The following is a 6,000-nucleotide window of genomic DNA, read 5'->3' as shown; positions in this document are numbered from 1 at the left end:
GCTTTCAACCAAATTAAGAGCTCAGATGTTAAGAATAGAAAAGGAAAAAAAAATAGAAATAAAAACCTGACATACCAATAAACCAACCAATTTCACTTTATAATGAGGTAGAACAAAGAACATAATGGATAGCGCCAAATGGCAAAGCTCCAGAAAACTCATTCAGTTAATCTTACTATATGCTTTGCCAAACCTTATCCAAATAACACAATTATTACAGTCTGCAGACTAGTGGAAATTCTTACAAAATTGGCCTCTATCTAGAATCTCAAATCATGTCTGCAACTCGAGTCAAAACCATCTCTACGATTGTCTTATTGAAGCTTTTGCCTCTGGGCTTAACTGCAATTTTGCAAAATGAAAAATAAGTGAATGCATCCAGGTAAAATTCTGGATATAGATTTAAATCGAGTTTTTTAATCCTCAAGAACAGTCCTTCCTATATGTGATACAATTCCCTAAAAAATTATCCAGAGTAGATGGGCTATTATTGGTCCAAAATTGTCCTACATTAGAAATTCTGGAATTCCAGTTTGGCTTCCAGTGTGCCCAGCGATCACAAGTTCTTAATCTCTGCATCTGCCTTTTTGCAACTGTCATATCAAGAGGTTGATACAGACCTACCTCGTAGAGATCTTGCAAGGACTAATTAAGGTTAAATTGAAAGAAAAAAATGCATTTGACAAGCCAGGCTTCATCAATGCAGCTAAACCGATTCAGATGTTTTAACAACTGTTCAGATTATTTGGTAGCATCCTAAGTAGAGAATAAATTTGCATAATACATCTCAGCTGTGAAGACATTGTTACAAGCATCCAATGTTTCAGATAAGGGAAAAACCACCTGGCTCCACTCTGGCCTCTCATCAAACTAGGCACCATTCACCCCAAAATTTTCCTGCTGACCAAACATTGGTGAACATATGTAATTAGGAGAATCCCAAGACAAAGAAAGACTTTATACTTTCTCATTCCTAGGCACTTCTCTGAACCTTTCTTTCTCTTGTAAGGATAAATAGATTTCAACTCTCTTTCATGTCTTGCTGTGTTGCTGAGGCACAAATGGCTACCTGCATCTCTTGTCCATCAAGAAAATGCTTGCTTCTGTTTTCATCTTTCACTTTCAATATCCAAGTGTATCTCATCATTCACTGCCTGAGGAAATCCCAACAACTTTAGAGCTCAAAGAGATAACACTGATAATAATCTTATGTACATCAACAGTCTTCATTGGTTTCACCGGCACATACAGATCCAAGGATGTTCTAAAATATGTCTTTTGGGCATGGAGATGGGGAAAGGAAGAGTACTGAAACACCGAAAAGTAATGGGCTTTACCCATTCTATTTCTCTTGTTATTAAATTTAAAAAAGTTCTCATTTTTGAGAGTCATTTGTTTAAGGGATCTTAAAATAGTATGTTTTTAAATATTGCATAGCATACTGCTCACAAATATAGGTTCTGGGGCTCAATAACCAAATTTGAATCTCATTCCTCCCACTTGCTGCTTGGTTGACTCTGAATATCTGAATAAGTTATTCAAAATGTATGCGCCTTGGTTTCCACAACTTTTTTTTTTTTTTTTTGAGACAGTCTTGCTCTGTTGCCCAGGTTGGAGTGCAGTTGTGCAATCTCGGCTCACTGCAACCTCCGCCTCCCAGGTTCAAGCAATTCTCCTGCCTCAGCCTCCTAAGTAGATGGGACTACAGGTGTGCACCACTATACCCAGCTAATTTTTGTATTTTTAGTAGAGACGGGGTTTCACCGCATTGGTCAGGCTGGTCTCAAACTCCTGACTTAATGATCTGCCTTGCCTCGGCCTCCCGAAGTGCTGGAGTTACAGGCGTGAGCCACTGTGTCCAGCCGGTTTTGACATCTTTTAAATGGTTATAGGTGTACTACCTAGCACATAAAGTAACTATGAAGAATACAGAAGTTATGCACAAGTAAAATACTAAGAACAGTTTTGGGAACATAGTGATCATTCAGCAAGTTTGCTATTTTTATTATTTATTATTTTAAATGCCCATATATTTAATTCAATTTAATTTCATGTCTAAGAAAGTTTCACCTCTTTCGAAAACTTTTCACACTCAGGTCTATCTTTCTCCTTTAAAAACTGTTGAGTAGGAAATAAGTGATCCTCAGAACCTTCTAGTACTTTGGGATCATTGCTCTAACAACTCTCCTATAAGCATTCTGCTTTAGCAAAATGTGTGTCTCTAGGTATGTCCTAGATTTGTTAAGGCAAGTATACCTCACATTGCCAAAGATTTTCGTTTGTTACCAATTGGTGTGCAATAAAACTACTCAAAACTCAGTATTAGCAAAATCTATGAGCATTCATTTGGCTCACATATCTGCTGGCGGTCAACCTAACGGGGCTAGGCGGCTCTGCTGATCTTAGCTAGGCCCTTCGTCTGCTTATGGGTTAGCTGGAGATCAGCTGATGTGGGCTCTTGACTTCCTTCTGGAGGCAGCAGGCTAGGCTGGGTATGTTCTTCTCATGGTGGTGGTGGAAGCAGGAGAGAGAGTAGAAGCACGAAAGGTCTCTGCAGGTCTAGTCTTAGTGGCACACTGACATTTCTGACCCACTGTACTGGCCAAGACAGGTCATATGATGAATACCAAAGTCCTGAACAAATATTTCTCCAGAAGGCAATGGGAAGAAAAGATTATTTCTAAGCAATAATTCACCTGATTACAGAGATTAAGTCATCATCATACTTTTCTCCATTGTGCCCAAGTATAGGTTTTATATCATTAGCAGCCACTATAATTGCTAAAAACTAGGAGAAGAGGAAATCTAATTAAGACTTCTGCTTTAATAATCATATATATATGTTTATACATGTAATTATATATATGTGAGTACTACAAAATATATATATATTTACATACATAGATTATATTTAAATATATATTTAGAGAATATAGATCTGGACCTCAAATTCTATCTTTCTATAATATAAACCATCACAATGTTATATTTTGAGAATGTTACATTTAGTTATTCAACTGTGACTGAGTTTGAAAAAACATGTATAAACTAAAAAAAAAAAAGCCATTAGATTTTAAATCAATTTATTTACATATATTTTGTTTTGTAAAAACAACATATTTAGAATCTTTATAGTACTTTTTCAATGTCACCTTAAAAATATGCATATGCTTTTTACAATTGTGAAACTGAAATAAGAACATATGTAAATGCAACTATAATGCCAACCACCACCTACACAGCTACTTCTAGTCCACTGATTTTAAGCCATATTAACAAATCCTATATCAATTAAAATGCTCCATTATTCTATTTTCAAATTAAACTTTCTAAATAACTTCTGTCTTCTTGCACATGGCTGACATTTTAATTAAGATGTTATGATTTATGCCTCTGTGAATTTGTAGTTTCAACATTAAAACAAAGTGAAATGTATAGATTTTAAGACATTTTTCAATTTGATTTTTATAAGATGATCTCTGTCTTTACATAAAGTTGATACTTATAAGTTAGTGAAGAAAAAAATTTCTGTCAAATTAATGCAAAATGCTTAAAATAATAACCATAACAATGACTCTGAGAGAATATAGGGAGCTGACACTTACCTGTAAATGAGTATACTTGCAACAAGTCATCTCAAATTGAGCACTTCTATGAAAAAAAATAGGACCTCTACCAAAATGTCATAAATCAACCCACTGCTTACGCTGTGATGAACTCCTAACACGACTAACTTTAATTTGCATTTAACTAACTAGCATAAGTTTAGAAAGAAAATAATCATTTTTCAACACAACTTGTCACAAGTAGAAGCATTTTCAGAAACCTTGAAGCATAATCACTATTATTTTTTACGAGACTTTGGAAAATAAAGTGAGAGTAGACAGCTTTTGCTAAAGTACATTTACAGAAGCAGTGATAAAAATGTAACTGTAAAGTTGCCTCTGGATCTCTTTTTCTTTTTTTGAGACGGATTCTCCCTCTCTTCCTCAGGCTGGAGTGCAGTGGTGCAATTTCGGCTCACTGCAAGCTCCGCCTCCCGGGTTCACGCCATTCTCCTGCCTCCGACTCACTGGCGCCCGCCACCTCGCCGGTTAATTTTTTGTATGTTTAGTAAAGACAGGGTTTCACCGTGTTAGCCAGGATGGTCTCGATCTCCTGACCTTGTGATCCACCTGCCTCAGCCTCCCAAAGTGCTGGGATTACAGGCGTGAGCCACCATGCCCAGTCAGATCTCTTAAACAATAAAATAATTTCTCTTTTGGCCAATACTTCTCTTCATTCCCTTAACTTTAGCTACAATTTCTTTATGTTGGGAAGGTGACAGGAAAGCCGAAAGCTCCAGGACTTTCATCTAGTCCTTGGAAATATGTGTCCCACCCTTCTTGTCCATTTCGCCAACGTTCATTTAGTGTCTCTGGCTTATATATAACATCTTTCAGGTATCTTTGCCAGGGGTCATCGTTAGACAGGAATATAAGCTTAACACTTATTATCAGTCTTCCTGAGTTTAAGTCCAACCTTTCGTTACTATTCAGTCACATGATTTCGGCAAGTTATCTATGATCCCTGAGCTCTAATTTCCTCAAGAAAATAGTGAGAGACATACACACACACACAAAATATATAAATATACATATATATAAATATATATATAAATATAAATACATAAATATAAATATATATAAATATAAATATATAGAAATATGTAAATATAAATATATAGAAATATATATATACATATATATTTCAATGTTGTGAATTGCTTGTCTGCTACGAAGGACTAAATGCTATTTTTTTCAGGCACAATTTAATATTTTATTAACTAAATTATACCAAATGTTACCAGTTGCCCAGGGTACTGTTATAGTAAGTGCTCTGGGATAAATTCTTGTCTGCTATAGGATTCCTTAAGCTGAACTCTATGTTAACTCAGCCAGCGCTCCAGAGATCAGGGTGATTTTGCTGTGCCACAGATATGCCCAGTTTCCGTCTTTCTTCTTAAAGGCACTTACCCTGTCTTTAAAGCCTTGATAACATTTCCCCTTCTTCCTTCATGAGCACTTTCAAAGTCTTAAACATTTTCACCTGATGACTTCAACAGGTGCATGTTGTGGACTTGGCAGTTGTGGTTTTCGCCACACACACGGCCAATACCTGAACAAGGGCACGGACATTCTAACCACAATCCACACGTTGCTTACCTATTTCCACCCTCAAAAACTTAAATTAATGGGCTTTAAATTTCTTAATATTCTTAGAGAAAAAGTGGCAGGCCCAGGAATTTAGATACAAGCCTACATTCAAATAACACATTTCAATTAGGAGACTGTAAAATATAAACTCTCCTACTATATAGATACTTGAACACTAGAGGGAAAAATCACCCAACATGTTAAATAAAAATTCCACAAGGTAGATATTGTATAGTGTATTTTAACTGAAAACATTTCATGCAACTTTTATAGTTTCCATGTGCAGCCTAAGCCCTAATCTGTTTCAATAAATAAATGTATGTTGGCTGGGTATGGTGGCTCACACCTACAATCCCAGCACTTTGGGAGGCCGAGGCAGGCAGATCAGTTGAGATCAGGAGTTCAAGACCAGGCTGGCCTACATGGCAAAAACCCTTCTCTACTAAAAATACAAGAAAAAAAAAAATTAACCAGGTGTGGTGGCAGGTTCCTGTAATTCTAGCTACTTGGGAGGCTGAGGGAAGAGAATTGCTTAAATCCAGGGGGCAGAGGTTGTAGTGAGCTGAGATTATACCACTGCACTCCAATCTGAGTGACAGAGGGAGACTTCATCTCAAAAAAATAAAAAATGAAGTAAATAAAGTAAGTGTATGTACAGATTAAAAGGCTCCTCTAATGAATTAAAGGATACCCATAATTATAAAATATAAGGGAAAATATTAATATTTAAGATGGATATACCAATGGAACATGGAAATAAGAACTTGATTTTAAAAGGTAGCAGCATCTGAATCAAAATAACTAA

Source organism: Colobus angolensis, unplaced genomic scaffold (genome assembly GCF_000951035.1).
Source record: "Colobus angolensis palliatus isolate OR3802 unplaced genomic scaffold, Cang.pa_1.0 Scaffold104, whole genome shotgun sequence".
Classification (NCBI taxonomy): domain Eukaryota; kingdom Metazoa; phylum Chordata; class Mammalia; order Primates; family Cercopithecidae; genus Colobus; species Colobus angolensis.
This window is presented reverse-complemented; position numbering follows the sequence as displayed.